The sequence below is a fragment of the Canis lupus genome, chromosome 30 (assembly GCF_011100685.1).
Source record: "Canis lupus familiaris isolate Mischka breed German Shepherd chromosome 30, alternate assembly UU_Cfam_GSD_1.0, whole genome shotgun sequence".
NCBI lineage: Eukaryota > Metazoa > Chordata > Mammalia > Carnivora > Canidae > Canis > Canis lupus.
In genome coordinates, this window is record NC_049251.1 from 39,414,446 (window position 1) to 39,432,877 (window position 18,432).

The 18,432-nt window shown below is 39.8% G+C and overlaps 1 protein-coding gene across 1 annotated transcript in view; it reads left to right on the forward strand.

The window, feature by feature from the left end:
* The window catches only part of PEAK1 (pseudopodium enriched atypical kinase 1), a 245,214-nt gene that overhangs the window by 10,651 nt on the left and 216,131 nt on the right, over positions 1 to 18,432 (forward strand). Inside the window, 2 exon segments of the mRNA XM_038581054.1 lie at positions 7,681 to 7,827; positions 15,328 to 15,430. The gene's annotated coding sequence lies outside the window, so the exon portion shown is untranslated.

Consider the following 18,432-nt stretch of genomic DNA (forward strand, 5'->3'; position numbering starts at 1 on the left):
CTGTCCTATCTTTTCTTCTAAGAGTTTCATTGTTTTAGATCTTACCTTTAGATATATGATTTTTTTAAAGATTTTATTTATTTATTCATGAGAGAGACAGAGGCAGAGACACAGGCAGAGGGAGGAGAAACAGGCTCCATGCAGGAGCCTGATGCGGGACTTGATCCTGGAACTCCAGGATCATGTTCTGAGCTGAAGGCAGATGCTCAACCATCGAGCCACCCAGGTGTCCCATGATCCATTTTGAATTAAGTTTTATACATGTTGTTATGCATGTAAGGGTCCAGCTTTATTCTTTTGCAAGTTTACCCAGTTTTCCCAGCACCACTGTTGAAAAGAGTTTCTTTTTCTCATTAATTACTTTGATGACTGTCAAAAATTAGTTGGCTATATATGCGTATGTCTATTACTGAGCTCTGTGTTCTGTTTTATTGACATTTTTTTCTCTTTGCTGATACTATATCAATTACAGTAGTTTAATAGTAAGTTTTGAAGTGAAATTGTGTTCTTCTTAAAGATTTATTTTGACTCTTCTAGTCCATTGTGTATTCATACACAGTTTAGAATTGACTTCTCCATAGAGATTTTATTTTTTTTACTTATTTTTTTAAAAGATTTATTTATTTATTCATTCATTCATTCATTCATTCATTCATGAGAGACACAGAGAGAGAGAGACAAACAGACAGACAGACAGGCAGAGGGAGAAGCAGGCTCCTCGAGGGGATCCCGATGTGGGACTTGATCCCGGGACTCCAGGATCATGCCCTGAGCTGAAGGCAGGGGCTCAACCGCTGAGGCACTGAGGTGTCCCCTATTATGACATTTAAAAAAATATTTCATTTCCATTGTTCATTACTAGAATGTAAAAATACAACTGAATTTTGTATATTGGCCTTTTTTAGTTCTAGTAGCTTTGTATGGGTTTTTTGTTTTATCAGTTTTGATTTTCTAGGCTTTGTTATGATATGTATATATGTAAAGACAGTTTTCATCCTATCAACCTGTATTCCTTTTTTTTTGCCTCATTTTACTGACTAGGACCCCTAGTACAATATTGAATAGAAGTGGTGAGAGCAGATGTCCTTGGCTTGTTACTGAGTTTAGGAGGAAAGTTTTCAGGCTTTCACCATGAAGTTGTTATCCTCAGGTTGAGTAGCTCCTTCTATTCTTCATTTGCTGAAAGGTTTCTTTTTTCTTCTTTTAATCCTAAATTAAATGATATTGGATTCTAATTGTGGTGTTAAAAGAATTTTTTAAAGGATTTTTAAAAGGGTGTTATAATCATGACTCATACAGATATAAAACTAACACTTGTCAAATGTTTAGCTCACTAGTTAATGAGGAAACTGCTAAGATGTTAAAGTCAGTTCAGAGGTAGACTTGAAGACTCGCTCATTTGTATGCAGTAAAGGAACGCTGAAATGAAATTTTCAAATAGATGCAAAAACTGATCTATCTCTTGGGCAGTTATCACTTGTAATTTAGTGGACACAACTAATTTGGTCTTTAGTGCTCAAGAATAGTTCACATTATTATCAATTTTCTACAATTTTTATATTGAAAAATTGCTCAAAGGCAATGAAAGGTAGCGGTAATGTATGAGCTAGAGAGAACTATAGGCAGGTTTTTCTTTTTTGATCTGTTTTCAAAGCTTTTTACTGACAAAGAGTTTTGCTTTGAATTTCTATGATCTCCAGTGATATTGACTTTGTTCATACATTTATTGATTATATGCATATACTCTGATGTTCTATGCATATATTCTGATGTTAAATGCCTCATCAGTCTCTGTTGTCCATTTTTCTGGCCGTGTTTTGAGTGTGTGTGTTACTGCTTTATATGTTCTTGATAATAATGCATTATAAGTTGGGTGTATTGTAAATACTTTCTCCTAGTTTATAACTTATATTTTCACTTCTTTAAGGTATATTTTGAACAATGGTTCTTAATTTTAGTACAGTCAAATTTCTCATCTTGTTTAAGAAATCTTTCCTGATGCTAAGGTTAGAAGATACTCATCTTTTCCACTAAGTATTTTAAAGTTATTTTTGACATGTAAGTACTTAATCCATCTGGTGTTGATTTTTCATATGGTATGATGTTAGGATCAAATTGCATCTTTTTTTAAGAACATAGATGTGATGGACTGAATGTTTGTGTCTCCCTAGACTATGTTGAAACCCCAGTGTGCTGGTATTTGGGATGGGGCCTTTGGGAAGGAATTATAGTGTTAGATGAAGTTGTGAAGGTGGGGCCCTGGTCCAGTGGGAACAGAGCATTGATAAAAAGGGATATTACAGAACTTTCTGTCTCTTTCTCCTCCCTCTGTAAAGACATAGCCAGAAGGTGGCCACCTGTAAGCAGAAAGAGAACTTTCACCAGAACCAGACCGTGCTGGCACCCTCATCTCAGACTTCTAGCCTCTAGAACTGTGAGAAAATACTGCTGTTGTTTAATCCACCCAGTTTATGGTATTTTGTTAAGGTAAGTTTGAATGGACTAAAACATTTTGTTTCACATTTACTGCGTGGTACTTGTTACTTTTCTTTGTCAAACGCTGCTTGTGTGGGGAGGATGAGGTTCAGCCCCATGATGTCAGGGGCAGGAGTTGGAGAGTCCCAGGTACCGGGAACTTGAGTCTGTCACTCCTCACCCTGTACATTAAAACCTCAGGTCACTTCTTTACCTGTTTCTTTTGAGGAGGTGGTTGCCTTTAGGAGGAGGCACTGCTGTGATTACTCACCCAAGGGCTTATGTTAGAGGAGAAGGTGGTGGGGAGCAGCAGCCAGGGAAGGCTAGTGTGTATTCAACTGTTTTTCTAAGCTCCTATATTCTGAGGACCTGAGGTCTGAATAACGCACATATGGGGCCAGGTTGAGTGCACCTAGGTGCTGGGGCATAAGAAAAGCAAAAACTAGAACTCAGTAATTATTCTTCTGTTTTGTTAATCCCACAGCCTTGGGGAACTGCCTCTTGCCGCAGGCCAAAGCCACCATTCCACACATACCAGATCGAAAGGGGTCCTTGTCCCCCTAGGTGTTTCTCGCTTTTTCTGTGTAACTTACCCATGGGCTGATCTCCCGAGACAGGGTCAGTAGTGTTGCTCATTCAGCATCTTGGCAGGAATTGGAGCCGGCATAAAATTTTTCTTAGCTTTCTTAGGCTTCCTTTACATAGTTACAGGTGACTTTAATCTGACAAAAAAAGAGTTTGTTCAAGGTTCTTCAGTCAGCTGCAGGACTTCTTCCCTGCTGCGCCTGAAGCCTTCCGCAGAGGCCAGTAGAGGTGAGGCTGGCTGTAGCAGAGTCCCACAGTATCTTTTTGCTCATCCATTGGCGTTTCACTGATTGTTCACCCAGCCCTGCTTGCCTTTTTGAATAGGTGGACCCAAAAGGTCCTTTAGGCGGTGTGCCTTGCTTCTAAGAGAGTCTCTGGCTCAAAGTGGCTCTCCTTCTGCTTAGTAATATTACTTTATTTTTTTATTTTTATTTTGTAAAGATTTTATTTATTTATTTATGAGAGAAACAGAGAGAGAGGCGGAGACACAGGCAGAGGGAGAAGCAGGCTCCATACTTCGGAGCCCGATGCGGGACTCGATCCTGGAACCCCAGGATCACGCCCTGGGCTGAAGATGCTCAATCCCTGAGCCACCCAGGCGTCCCAGTAATATTACTTTATTTATTTATTTATTTTTTAATTTTATTTATTTATGATAGTCACATAGAGAGAGAGAGAGAGAGAGGCAGAGAGACACAGGCAGAGGGAGAAGCAGGCTCCATGCACCGGGAGCCCGACGTGGGATTCGATCCCGGGTCTCCAGGATCGCGCCCTGGGCCAAAGGCAGGCGCCAAACCGCTGCGCCACCCAGGGATCCCTATATTACTTTAAATTCTAATTTCAGACAGTTCTTCTCGCTCAGAACGACCCATGAATTTGTGAGTATTGTATTGCATCTTTCATGTAAATTTTGTATTCTGCTTATAATGAGTATGTTGATGTTAAAATCTTTTAAGTCATTTACATCAAGGAAACTTCCTCCTCCAAGAGAATGTATTGTATTTATTCTGTCGTTTTGCTTGACTGTCTGCTCTATCTCTACCCCCACAAAAGAATCTGTGGGCTTTACAATGCTGCCTTCCATGATAAACCCCAATGTTGTACTTATTTTTCTTCTTCCCCTGGGATTCCAGAGAAGAGGCAGGATCTGTTTCTCACTTAGTTTTGACAGAGGAAGGCTGGGTCGGAGGTCCCAGAGGGGCCTCATAGGACAGCCAGGAAGGCCCTTAGCTTTGCGCAGGTAGAAGTCAATCACAAGCTAGGAGGAAGTGAGAGCAGAGTTTTCTAAGTGATAGAGTCCGGCAGATGGAGTGTCTGGGAGACTCAGAGGAGGATAAGTGAGTCTCCCCACTGTTTGGGATTAGGAGTTTATACTGGAAAGGAAAGGGGTCCAGGGTACATGTTTGTTCAGGAATCCAGGGTAGGATCTGATCAAAGGTGAGTGTCAGGTGAGCAGTAAATATTATTCCATAAATTAATAATTCCATAAATTAGCAAAAGTAGGGGGTATTGGTACCAGGGTCAACTGAGCTTTGAAACCATTGTCCTGGAACAGGCTTGTGATCCTTTTCTTAGACGTTGTCAGGAGTAGAGGGGCCTAGGAAAGAATTTGAGAATGGCTAACTTTCTTGCTTCACCCTTTTGGTGGAATCATAGCTTCTTTGGTTTACTCAGATGCAACATGAGATCTAGAGCATGAGTTAATGGGGCCTAGCCAAGAAACAGCAGACATGGAACCTTTCTAAGATGGAATCCCCCCAGTTTCTCTATCTCAGTTTTGTTTGCCTAGCCCTGGCATAGGTCCTGCCAGATTTGCCAAAGAGTAGGTGTTCCATGTTGTTAAATTAACACATAGCAAAGCAGTTAGGGTTTATAACAGGAATTGCATTCTAGATAGAAAAGTATGTACTCGTATCCACCATGGGTCCTGTATTTTGACAGGGTTAGAGTAGTGTGTACGGGCACGTAGAGTCTATAGAACTTGAGGACTGACTAGACATTGGTTGAGGGGAGAAAGAAATCAGGGATGATTCCTAAATTGGGGAATTAAATGGGCGGTGTGCTTATTTCCAGTGCATGTTTGAGTATAGCAAGAACTTGTGGGCTGCTTGGGTGGCTTAGCCGGTGGTGTGTCTGACTCTCAATTTTGGCTCAGGTCACGATCTTGGGATTGTGAGATTGAGCCCTGTGTCGGGCTCCTCAGTGAGCATAGAGCCTCCTTGGGATTCCTTCTCCCTCTGCCCCTCTCCCCTCCCTCTCTTGCACACCAACAAAGAGATAAATAAAATAGAACTTGTGGGGTGGGAGATCGATCTATTCTTGAAATATTTAGTTTGAGGGCTTTCTGAGTTATTCAAGTGGAGATGTGCAGATCTGTGTGCAGTTCTTGGAGAGGAGAGACTTGAGAGAGTTTTTGAGGTTAATAGTTTTTTGGGAGTAATTGAAGAAATTGCTCAGGATTGAGGACAGAAGCCCTGAGCACATCTAGTTTTAGCGGACAAATACAGAGAAAGGCTCTGGGAACGAGATTGAGAGGGAGACACTGAGTGGGGACAAAGGATGTTACAGCAACACCCTTGGTTTCCTCTCTGTCTAGAGACCAGATTTCCCTTTTAGCACCCTGTATTTGATCTTGCCCCCAGATCTTTTTTTGTTTTCAGCACTTTCTACTGGGAGAGATTGTGGATGAAAAATAGCTTTATTTTTGAATCCAGCAATTGCTGGTTTCTTTATATTTCATCTAAATTCTGCTTGAAAACAGAAGACTTTCTTCTTTAGCTCATCTCTCTAACTTCACCTTCTATTATATATAAAAGAAACTGATTGATACCTTGGACATCTGCTTGGAAATTACCTTAGCTAGGAGTAAACAGTTCATTACCAGCATTTTTTTTTTTTTTCTTACCACAAGGAACAGTTTTGCTAAATGTTCTGCCCCTTCATCATAACAGTCTTCTTTCCTCCAGCTTCTGATAATGTTTTACTCCTTTCCGGCCTTTGTAAAATAGCCTCTCAGTGCTCCTCAGGCTTCTGCTGGGAGATCCTTATGGCCCTTCCTGTTTGTGTCTCTCACCCAGTCCCACAGCTGATGTCACATGTCCTATGTTTTTATTATGTCAGCACTTCAGTTCCAGGTGCCAGATTTTGTTCTGGAAACTGTCGCTGTTTAACATACCACCCCAAACCTAGCCTCAGAACCTGCATTGCTTTTCCTAATCAAGCCTTGGAAGCCACTCATTGTCACTTCACCATACTCTTTTGGTTTCACGCAAGTTAAATGTCAGTTTGAATTTAGGAAGGAAATCAGACTCCACATCTTTGTGGGTGAGCCGCAAATTTACACATAGAAGAGCATGTGGATGGGAGATATTTTTGCGGCATATTTGGAAAAAAGTCTGCCGCAGATTTTTTTTTTAATATTGTATTTATTTATTCATGAGAGACACAGGCAGAGGGAGAAGCAGGCTCCATGCAAGGAGCCCGACTTGGGACTCGATCCTGGGACTCTGGGACCATGCCCTTAGCTGAAGGCAGACGCTAACCACTGAGCAACCTAGGTGTCCCTGCTGCAGATTGATAAAATAAAATACATACAATTACAAGGGAAACCAATTTTATTTTTTTAAGATTTTATTTATTTATGAAAGACACAAAGAGAGGCAGAGACAGAGGCAGAGGGAGAAGCAGGCTCCACGCAGGGAGCCCGACGTGGGACTCGTTCCCGGGTCTCCAGGATCACGCCCTGAGCCGAAGGCAGATACTCAACTGCAGAGCCACCCAGGCGTCCCACAAGGGAAACCAATTCTATTAGAGTTTTTTTGTTTTTTAATTTGAGAGACAGCGAGAAAGAACATGAGGCTGGGGAGGCAGAGGCAGAGGGAGAAACAGACTCACCGCTGAGCAGGGACCTCAGTGCCTGAGGGCCTGATCCCAGGATTCTGGGATCATGACCTGAGCCAAAGGCAGATGCTTCACTGACTGGGCACCCAGGCACCCAGATACACCATATTAATAAAAGAAAGGATAAGAACCATAAGATCATTTCATTATATGTGGAAAAAGCATTTGACAAAATAACAACATCCACTTATTAAAACCCCAACAAGGAGGTTTAGAGAGAACACCTCAACATACCGCAACATAATAAAGGCCATATATGAAAAATCCACAGCTAATATCATCCTCAATTGGAAAAAAAAAAAACCTGAGAGGTTTCCCTCTATGGTCAGGAACAAGGCAGGGATGTGCACCCTCACCACTGTTATTTAACATACTACTGGAGGTCCCAGCCATAGCAGTCAGGAAAGGAAGTGAAAGACAAGGCATCCAAATTGGCAAGGAAGAATCAAAGTTTCACTATTGGCCTAACGTGGGGCTCTATCCCAGGGCTCTGGGGTCATGACGTGAGCTGAAGGCAGATGCTTAACCAACTGAGCTACCCAGGTGCCCCTAAATTAAAGTATTATTACCAAACTAGTTGTAATAAAGTATTATGTGTTCATTTAATATGATACACAACAATATGTAGTGGCAGGTCTATAGACATTTTATAAATATAGTAAGTATTAGTAATTTTAGAAGTTGGAGGAAATAAAGGAATAATTTATTTTCCCATCCAAGTTCATAGGTCTCCTGATTCTAGCCACAGACCCTACAGCCTCTCGGATTAATGTAACAGTGTGAGCAGAAGTCACTACTGTGACCACATTCACTGGGGAGAGAATGTAGTGAGGAGAGGGCAGAGACTAAGGGAGAAGACACCATAGGGTAAGTTCTACATACTAGCAGTTATTTACCTTTTAATAAACGAAGGGTTTTATTGCTTTTTGAGTAAAGTCTTAAATATGTTTATGTGATGAGAGAAAGACACTGGTGAAGAGAGAAAGTTGAATATATGGTAAAGGTAAAGGCTGTGTAAAAGGTTTCTGAGAAGGCAGGAAGAGGGTGTGGTCTTGAGGTTGAATAACAGCATGAGTCTTGGACAGGAGGAACAAGTTAAAGGAGTTATGGGTGTTTGTGGGTGCTGTTACCAGGTCACGTGACACTCTGAGAAATATATGTGGATGTGATACATTGGAACATGGGGCGAGGGAGGCCCTGGCAGGCCCCAGAGAACATTAGAGCAGCACTTTGGGGGGAGGGATGTGAGTATCGGGGATAGCATGGCGAGGAAAGAAGATAATGAAACAGGGACAGGAAAAAGTAACTGATCATGTAAGAAGACAAACCTCGCCTAGTTTACAGTTTTGTTTGGTGCCTTCCTTAGACCAGTCATTCTACTGACCTTAGATATTGATAGAAAAGTGGAATGAGAATAAAATGCAGTTATTTATTTGACTTCTGCTTATTTACGGTTAACTTTCTCTAAATATCTTGTTTAGCAATGTGATTAATACCTGTATTGCTTTTGCCACAAAGTAACTCAAACATGAGTGCCCAAGAGCTGCTTTCTCGTGGTTATTTGGGGGTGATATTGAAGAGCAGTGCTTGCGTGTGCTGCTTCCATGCTTACAGCTGGTTGGAAATTGGCCTCGAAGGGTCCATGGTTTTCTCTGTCATTAGCCAACAGATGCTTGCTACAGTGTTTTGCTCCCTGAGTCTTTATTTATTGTGAGGATAATGTATCTCTGTGCACTAAGGAGCAGGGCTCTGCAATACGGTGGCTCGTTTGTGTATAACAAATACCTGCCTTTGGCCACACATTGAGCCTTTTACTAAATGATTTTTTAAAAACAAAGCTGTTTTCAACACCTGGTTGGCATATCTATCTTCATATTGCTTTGATTTTTCTAATAAGTTGATCTTGAATTTAGTATGTCTGTCTTATAGGAGAAATATTTTTTTCTGTTAAAAAATTACTTCAAATCTTCTTGAATCAATAAAAGTTTTAAAACTTGAGGTTGGTACTATGTATCATAAGAAAACCTTAGGTTTTAGGCACAACTAATCATTTATGCATGAGTATGTTACGAAATTATGAATTCATAATATTCTATATATTAGTAGTAGTACTTATATACTAATATGTAAATATATGTACTTGTATATCATTAGATATACATCTCACCACAGCTAAAATATTTTGAAGTATATGTTATATGTAATATACATTGCATATATAATATTACAGATATACATATGTAGAGGTCTTTTTTATTGTGGTAAAATAAAGGCTCTCTCCACAGCCCCCGTCTTCTCTAAATAGCTACTCCTTAGGGGTGCACACATATGCTTGAAGTCCTGTCCTGGAAATAGACTCAGCCATTTGAGCTAAGAATCCTGGAGTTCCAGGAAGGTGAAAAGTGGTCTCTGTGGGTGAGGCCCAGCAAGGCACTTCCTCTTGGCTCTTTGCATTGCCCATTACATAAAGAATGGTGTGGCCTCATAAGGGCTAAATCCGTTGCCTTCATGTAAGAGTAGTAGTGATTTTAATAATCCTTTTTTTTAAAGTTTTTATTATTTATCTCTACACCGAATGTGGGGCTTGCACTCACAACCCCGAAATCAAGAGTCACATACTTCTCCAACTGAGCCAGCCAGGTGCCCCTTAATAATCTTTTAATAGAACTACCAAACTTGATTGCCTCTAATTTTATTCCTTCGTTTTGTTGTATGTATGACCTTTTATGGTTCCCAGATTCAATTTCAGTGTCGGGGCCAGGGGTTCCCCACACACACAACACCAAGCAATTCTCAAGACACAGTAGGATTTCTGAGAATTCAACTCAATTCTGACACCATCTACCCGAAGATAGCATCAGATTTCATGGGCTAAGGGTTCAGTTCTTTTTTTTTTTTTTTTAAGATTATTTATTTATTTATTCATAGAGACACACAGAGAGAGAGAGAGGCAGAGACACAGACAGAGGGAGAAGCAGGTTTCATGCCAGGAGCCCGACGTGGGACTCGATCCCAGGACCCCAGGATCCCTATTTTTATTTCTTTCAAAGATTTTATTTATTCATGAGAGACACAGAGAGGCAGAGACATAAGCAGGGGGAGTCCTGTGGAGGGAGCCTGATGCAGGACTCAATCCTAGGACCCTGGCATAACGCCCTGAGCCATAGGCAGATGCTCAACCAGTGAGCCACCCAGGTGCCCCTGAAACTTTTTAAAAAATTAATTAATTTTATTTGAGGAAGAGAGAGAGAACCAGGTGAGGCAAGGGGGGGTGCAGGGAGGAACAGAGGGAGAGGTCCAAGCAGCCTCTGTGCTGAGTGAAGAGCTGATCTCATGACCCTGAGATCATGACCTGAGCCAAAACCAGGAGTTGGATGCTTAACTGACTGAGCCATCCAGGCACTCCCTTGCCTGAACCATTTCAGTGCTTCACATTTTTACTGGGATAAAGTCCAAACTTCCTGAATTGCCTTACTGAAGATCTTTTGCTCCCCATTCTGGTCATTGCTTATTTTTTCATCTTTGCTTATTTTGGGGCTTTGTTGTTGCCATGTGGAACAAGTACTCTTTTCTACCTATATGACTTTGCACAGGCTGTCAGTCTTTCATGCTCCCCTTTCCATGTGAACAACCTCTAATATATCTACCAAACTCCTTATAACACTCAGTGAAAAAATTAGGTAGTCTGACAAGCCTTTTTTCACTTCCTTAGGAAGACTTAAGTCCTTTCCCTTTCTTTTTTTTCTTTATAAAGATTTCGTTTATTTGAGAGAGAAAGAGAGACAACGAACAGTGGGGAGGGGCAGAGAGAGAGAGAGAGAGAAACAGATTCCCTGCTTAGCAGGGAGTCCAATGTGGGCCTTGATCCCAGTACCTGGAGATCATGACCTGAGCGAAAGGCAGATGCTTAACCAGCTGAGCCACCCAGGCACACCAAGTGCTTTCCCTTTCTATATTTCCATTATGATTTGTACACATTTCTGTTTTAGCATTTGTTTATCATATAATATTTGCATATCTGTAAGCCATATCCTCTGCCTCCAAAAGCAAGGCTGATATAATTCAGCATGATGTTTCCAGGTATTTCCACTAAAAGTACCTGGCACACATTAAGTGCTTAATAAATGTGTGTTGAATGAATATTTTTTCCAAATATTTTATTATTTGAGAGAGAGAACGTACATGTGCTAGTGAGCAGGGGGAGGGAGATGAGAAGGGAGGGAATCTTAAGCGTACTCCCTGCTAAGCACAGAACTGAATCTCTGTACCCTGAGATCATGAAACCTGAGCCAAAATCAGGAAGCTGATGCTCAACGAACTGAGCCACCCAGTCCCCCTATATATTGTAATTGGTAAAGTGCTTTAAGTGTGAATTGCTCTAAATAGAAGAATGTGTTTATATACTCTTAACGTGTCCAGGGTGATTGAGGAAGGAACTATTCCAATAATTGATTATGCTATGTAATAACCAATTAAAAATTATCTTTAGATCTGTCTTTATTAACTTATAAAATGCCTCAGCCTGTTCATTCTAAATGAATTCTATAGCTCTTTTAGAGTCGTGGCTGAGGAAGCTGTAAGAAATCAAGTAGGGTGCTTTGTCACAAGCTGGTGTTTTTTTTTCCAGTTGAATTTCTAACACACTTACTCTCTTATTTTGATTATCTAAAGGGTTCATAATTACATTATTATCAAATGCAGTTTTAAAAATGCTCAGAAAACAGACAAGCAACCTACTTGGAGGTGTGTGCAGTTGTCTCAGTTCACCAGACAACTTGGTGCACTTAGGCTGTGCCCTCTACTCTATTCAGTGACAGTCCTTGCTGAGCCCAAATGAAGTCTTATGAACTGAGCTAAGCAGTTAATTAGATGGCGTTCTCTGGCCATGACTATTTCAAGAGTGCTTGATTCCCACCCAAATTATATATTTATTCTTCTCTCATTCATATGAAAGTAATGTAAGTGGCTGCAATTCATTTGTGTATGGATTTAATGGTTCTCTTCTACTCTCACCTGCCCAACAACAGTGTTGCCAATTATTATTTTGAAGACTCAGAAATTACATTTATGCATGTGGACCTGCATTTTCATATCTTTCAAAGTGACTTTTTACAAAGGCCTCTTTGGCATAGGGAAAATACTCTCCTTGTATTTGTACAAATGACCTGAAAACCATCATGGTGGTTGAGCTCTGACTTTGCTGTGTCATATTCTCTTGTTAAACCTAGAAATCCTCCTGCAAAACTTGATCCTTTTTAAAGCAGATATGTATTTTCTCAGTGACATCCAGAAACATGTTATGTAAATATGACTGTTCTTATAATATTGTTCAATTGGATCATCTCTGCACGAATCCTTTTCTTTTAATGAGTTTCCCAGCCTATCTGTCCCTTTAGCTGAATAATAATGGAGTATTTGTAACATAATTACTTCATGAAAATGAATCATTTTGACTTAAGTATAAGAACTGATTGACCGGGATCCCTGGGTGGTGCAGCGGTTTGGCGCCTGCCTTTGGCCCAGGGCGCGATCCTGGAGACCCGGGATCGAATCCTACGTTGGGCTCCCTGCATGGAGCCTGCTTCTCCCTCTGCCTGTGTCTCTGCCTCTCTCTCTCTCTCTCTGTGACTATCATGAATAAATAAATAAAATCTTTAAAAAAAAAAAAACTGATTGACCTAAGGGTTAACTTGAAAATCCTACTTGAAAGAAAATAAAGGATTGATGAAGCAATTTTTAAGGCTGTGTGTATTAGGGTCGTTGATGATAGAAACAATGGACTTCTTAATTGAGTATGTTAAAATATTCAGCAACTCACTAACCCAGCTGTTCTGTTTAAATAATCTGTGAATAAACAATAAAAATAATCCTTGCTACTTTATATTAAGCAAGTATCAGTAGAGGTTTTAATTTGGGTATATATCAAAAGACTTGTCATTTTAACGTTTAGAAGCTGATTGATTCTATTAAATACAGAATGGAAACCTTTATGTCTTTATAGTATGACTTTAAAAATAATTATCTGAATTTAAAAATATGATTGGCATACTTTTTTGTATAAGTCAAGTTATGAGTGAGAAAGATTTTTCAATCTCTATTTTAAGTGAAGCAGTATTCTGTGTCCTAGGTTTTGCTTGTGGTTCCATCACTAACTACTAGCTGGCTGTCTTTGCTTTGCTTTCTCAGCAGTCAAATTAAGTTTTTTATGGTGAAGATCAGTTGGATCTTCAATATATGAAAGTGCTTTGTGAATATACATCACATTTAGGAGTTTTTAGCCCCTTCTCTGCCTTGCTTTTTGTCATGTTCTATGAGCTTTTGTTTTTTTATAAGTGAAACAAGAATTTGACCTGTATATTCAACTCCAGAGGTATTATTTACATGTGTTTAGCTCTTATAACCTGTAATTTATGATTATTTTTCTCTTTTTTTAAACATATATTTGCCTCTATCCCCCTTCAACGATTACCAGTAATAAGACTGGAATGCATTAATCTTCACCTGTTATATTTCATTTAATCTCTATTAATCTTGTGAGAGTGGATGGTAGTAGCCTCATTTTACTGATGAGGAAGACTAAGGTTTAGGAAGTGATAGCGGTGGTATTCTAGTCTCTGATGCTAATGTTCTTTTTTATTAAAAATTAAGCATGCAGTTTATGTGAAGGCACATTGCCACATACCTCATCTAAAGCAAGATTTTGATCTCTATTGTTTTCCTGTTCTTTTTTTTCTTTTTTTTTTTTTTTAAGTGAATAGTTAGAGCCTTACCAAAAGTGCTTTTGTGGGGAAAAAAATGCAGGGAAAAAAAATTGCTATCTGTTTAATAGCAATAAGCATAGTTTGTGAATTTTAACATTATAGTACCATTACAAAAAAATCTGGTTAGCATTATACAACATACACAATATACCTGGGAATATCTCAATGCCAGAATATAGTTTGTCCTTCAAATAGATGAATTAGCTCTGTTTTCTCTCTTTTTTTTTTTTTAAAGATTATTTATTTATTTATGCATGAGAGACACAGAAAGAAAGGCAGAGACACAGGCAGAGGGAGAAGCAGGCTCCATGCAGGGAGCCTGACGTGGGACTCGATCCCAGGACCCCGGGGTCACGCCCTAGGCCGAAGGCGGCGCTAAACCGCTGAGCCACCCGGGCTGCCTGTAGCTCTGTTTTCATAGGTAGATTTTATTCTTAAAATACAGCATCATTTAATGTTACACATTTAAACCCAAAAGACTTGCTTTGTGCTTGCTAGAAAAGGAAAACAGGTGATCTAAATACTTACTAAATTTTCTGTTTTTAAAAGTCCTAGTTTATTTTGCGATTCCAGTAAGATGGTTACGTGTGGCCAAATTTTCTGAAATTGCTAAAAATTTCTATTCTAGGAGGGTATTATTTTATGGTATCTATATTTTACATTTAAAGTTTGAAAAAGAAATCCTTGGACTATCTGAAATGAGTAGGTCAGGCAGAGATTAGGACAAGGATATTCAGAAATATTAATTTCTGTCTAAAGTTCATTTATGAGTTCTGCATTTTAACATTTCCTTAATAAGCCTCAGATAGCCCCTTGTCCAGGTATGCCAGTCCTAGACATTCATCTTACTTAGGACACTACAGCGGTGGTTCAGCCGGGACTCAGAAACCTCTGCTCTTGGGACATTTCTTTAACTCATGTTTCTCTTTTTTCTGTTGGTCATTACTAATCCAAAAATGAGGTCCCATGAGTAGCTCACTGATCATAATTTTTATTCTTTTCTTGCCAACTGATGGCTTTGAAATGGCCGTGGGCACTTTGAGGGGACCTATCTGCTGCCATTCTTGACCCTGTTCACAAAACACAAGCCACCTTGGCCTTCTTTTCTCTTCTGGACACCAAGTTCATTCCAGCTGCAGGGTCCTTCTACTACTTGTCCCTCTGTAGGGAATGGTCTTCCTCACACTTGCTTGGCTGCATCCTCTTTGACACTGAAGTGTCAGCTTTACGTGTCCCTTCTTCAAAGAGGTTTACCCGGACAGCTCACTGGAAGTTGCTCCTACAACACTCTTTATTACATGGCCGTATTGTATTTTCTTCTTCACACCTAATGATTGAGCGAGTTATTTCTCCTTTATCTTCTCTCTGACCGGGATAGGGAGGGACATTCTGTTTTGCTCACTATTATATTGCTAGAACCTAACAACAGTGTCTGCCACAGTAGGAATTCCAGTAAATGTTTGTAGAATGACCAAATGAATACGTGCTTTTTCTATTAGCTTTTTATAAAATTCTTTTTTTTTTTTTTTGGTAGTCAGGAAGGTCCAATTAGTGTTTTTGCAATGTATGCTTATTATGTACTTTTGACAGTTTTGTCTTCCTTCAGTGTTTTGTTCCCCTAGTTGAATTCTTCAGAGGAAGAGCGAAAGAGCCTTCTAGTTTTCGAACTCTTGAGGCGTGACTGTTTCAATTTATCTCTTGCTTACCAGGTGCGTGTGGGAGCTGGGGCGGCATGGTCACAAATGCAATTAACAGGTACGAGAATTGGTTCCTAACAGCTGCTTCAGTCCTGCTTGCGTTGGCCCCTTCCCATGGGGACTGTCTCTGTCAGCCTAGCAAAATGAAATTGCCTGCCCATAAATAGTTTTTTCAAGGATTATAAAAGAGGAACAAATTCGGGGTTTATGAAATGAGTTAAAATGTGTCAAAAGAATAGAACAGGCTAATGACCTGCTGCAGCAGTTTGAATTCTGAGGCACAGCAGCAACATTTATCTTCACAAGATTTGACATTGAAACTGTAGCACTTTTAGTTCTGTTGAAATGATTTTATTATGCCAAAAGGGTAGAGTTAATAACTTATTTATTGGTGTTGGTGAGGAAAATGACAATTCTGTAAAATATTTTTGACCCTCAGAGCTTTGGTTTGTAACATAGATTTTGAGTCCTTGCTCCTTCAGTTAACGCTACGGGAGGGGGTAGGTTTTAGGAAGAATGCACCTTGATTTCTTTTCCATTTCACTCACCACCTGTTTAATTCATTCAGTCTGGGTTGCATTTGACAGTGATAGTGTTAACCATTGCTACGTGCCATAACCAGTATATCCATTTAAAAAATGCATATAAGTGGTTTTTATATGAACATTATGCCAGTTCTGGGTTTATATTGACATGCTCAGTGTTACATCGTTTGATAAAGTTTATTTGATGTGATTCACAATCTAAGCTAGTTGTGGAATGTGCTCCCCTTAAAAGTTGCCTTCTGATCAGTACTCCCTTCCTTTCATTCTTTGTAATCTCTAGCCTTTCATGAAGCTAAGAGAGTTTGTGTCTGAATTGAATTCTAGTTTAATATTTTGTTTCAAAATAAGAGGCTGCTTCTATGAAGGTATTAATATAGGTTTTGAATGAATGAGATGTGCCTTTGTTTTTTTTTTGTTTTTTTTTTTTTAATTTATTCATGATAGTCACACGGAGAGAGAGAGAGACAGAGACAGAGACACAGGCAGAGGGAGAAGCAGGCTCCAAGCACCGGGAGCCCGATGTGGGATTCGATCCCGAGTCTCCAGGATCACGCCCTGGGCCAAAGGCAGGCGCCTGACCGCTGCGCCACCCAGGGATCCCGAGATGTGCCTTTGTTATGCTAGTGTGGTGACTTCTGGTGGATCTCTAGATAGCTATAGGATGGAGTCTTGTCACCAGAAACAGTGACCACATGATTAGAGGGTTGGGACTTCAGGCCAGTCTGACTTCACAGGAGGGTGGGTAAGGTTTGGAGCGGGAGTCCAGTCATGTGATCAGCCAGTGATTTAATCAGTCATGCCTATTTAACGAAATCCCAATAAGAACTCTGGACACCAAAGCGGACCATCTTGATTGGTGAATATATTGATGTACTGGGAGGATGACACACACTGACTCGTGGAGAGAGGGCATGGAAGTTTTTCATTTGGGGACCTCCCCCTTCCACCTTGTCCTCTGTGTATCCTCTATAATAAAACTCTAATTAGATGTATAATACTTTCCTGAGTTCTATGACTTGTCCTAGCAAATTATCAAACTGAGGATCATAGGAATTCCTGAATTTATGGTCAGATGATTAGAAATGCTGGTGGCCTGGGGATTCCTGAAGTACAGGTGGCATCGGAAAGAAGTGCAGTCTTGGTTGGAATAATGCCCTCTGTACTGGTGGATGGTTTGTGCTGGAATTGAACATTGCAGTACGCTCATTTAGGATTGAAACAGAATAGTGATATACATTTGTTATAATTAATGAACCAATATTAATACATTATTTAAAAAGTTAATAGTTTGCATTAGAGTTCATTCTTTATGTTGTACGGTTTCATGGGTTTTGACAAATCTGTAATGTCATGGATCTATTATTACAATGTCACACAGAATAGTTTCACTGCTCAGTAAATCCCATGTTCCACTTATTTATCCCTCCTCCTCTTGCTCCTAAACTCCACTCATCTTTTACTGTCTCTGTAGTTTTGTCTTTTTCAGACTGCCATACAGTTGGAATCATATACTATGTAGTCTTTTCAGACTGACTTCTTTCACTTAGCAATATGCTTTTAAGGTTTCGCCATGTCTTTTTGTGGCTTGATAGTTCATTTACTTTTATTGCTGAATAATATTCCATTGTGTGGATTTATCACAATTTATCCATTTAGCAATTGAAGGATATCTTGATTGTTTCTGAGTTTTGTTCATAATTTTATTATGAATAAAATTGCTATAAATATTTGTATGCAGATTTTTGTATGGGCATTTGTTCGCAAATCAGAGTGCATTGTTGGATCATATAGTAAGGCTAAGTTTACTTTTGTACGAAACTGCCAAACTGATTTTGCAAAGTAACTTACCGTTTTGCATTCCCACTGATAATGAAGGAGAGTTCCTATTGCCCCAAATCCTTGTCAGCATTTGGGGTTGTCGATGTTTTGAATTTTAGCCATTCTAAAAGGTGTATATAGTGTCTTGTGTGTGTGTGTGTGTGTGTGTGTGTGATGTCTTTGTTCTAATTTTTTTTAAGACAGAGTGTGCACGTGAGTGGGGGATGGAGAGGAGAGGGAGAGGGAGAGAGAGAATCGCAAGTAGGCTTCCATGCTCAATGTGGAGCTGGCCTCAGGGCTTGATTTCATGACCACAAGATCACAACCTGAGCTCATGACATGAGTCAAAACCAAGAGTTGGACGCTTAACCTACTGAGCAATCCAGGCACCCCTCTTGTTCTAATTTATAATTCCCTAATGGCATTGATGTTGAGCATTTCTTCATATGTTTATTTTCTATATATCTTTTTTGGTTAGGTGTTTATTCAAATCTTTTGTCCACTTTAAAAAACTTTTTTTTTTAAAAAAAGATTCATTTATTTGAGAGTGTGTGTGTGCATGTGTGTGTGTGCAGGGAGAGGGGCAGAGGGAGAGGAAGAGAGAAACTCAAGCATATTCTGCGCAGAACCCCACGCCCAGCTCCATCTCAC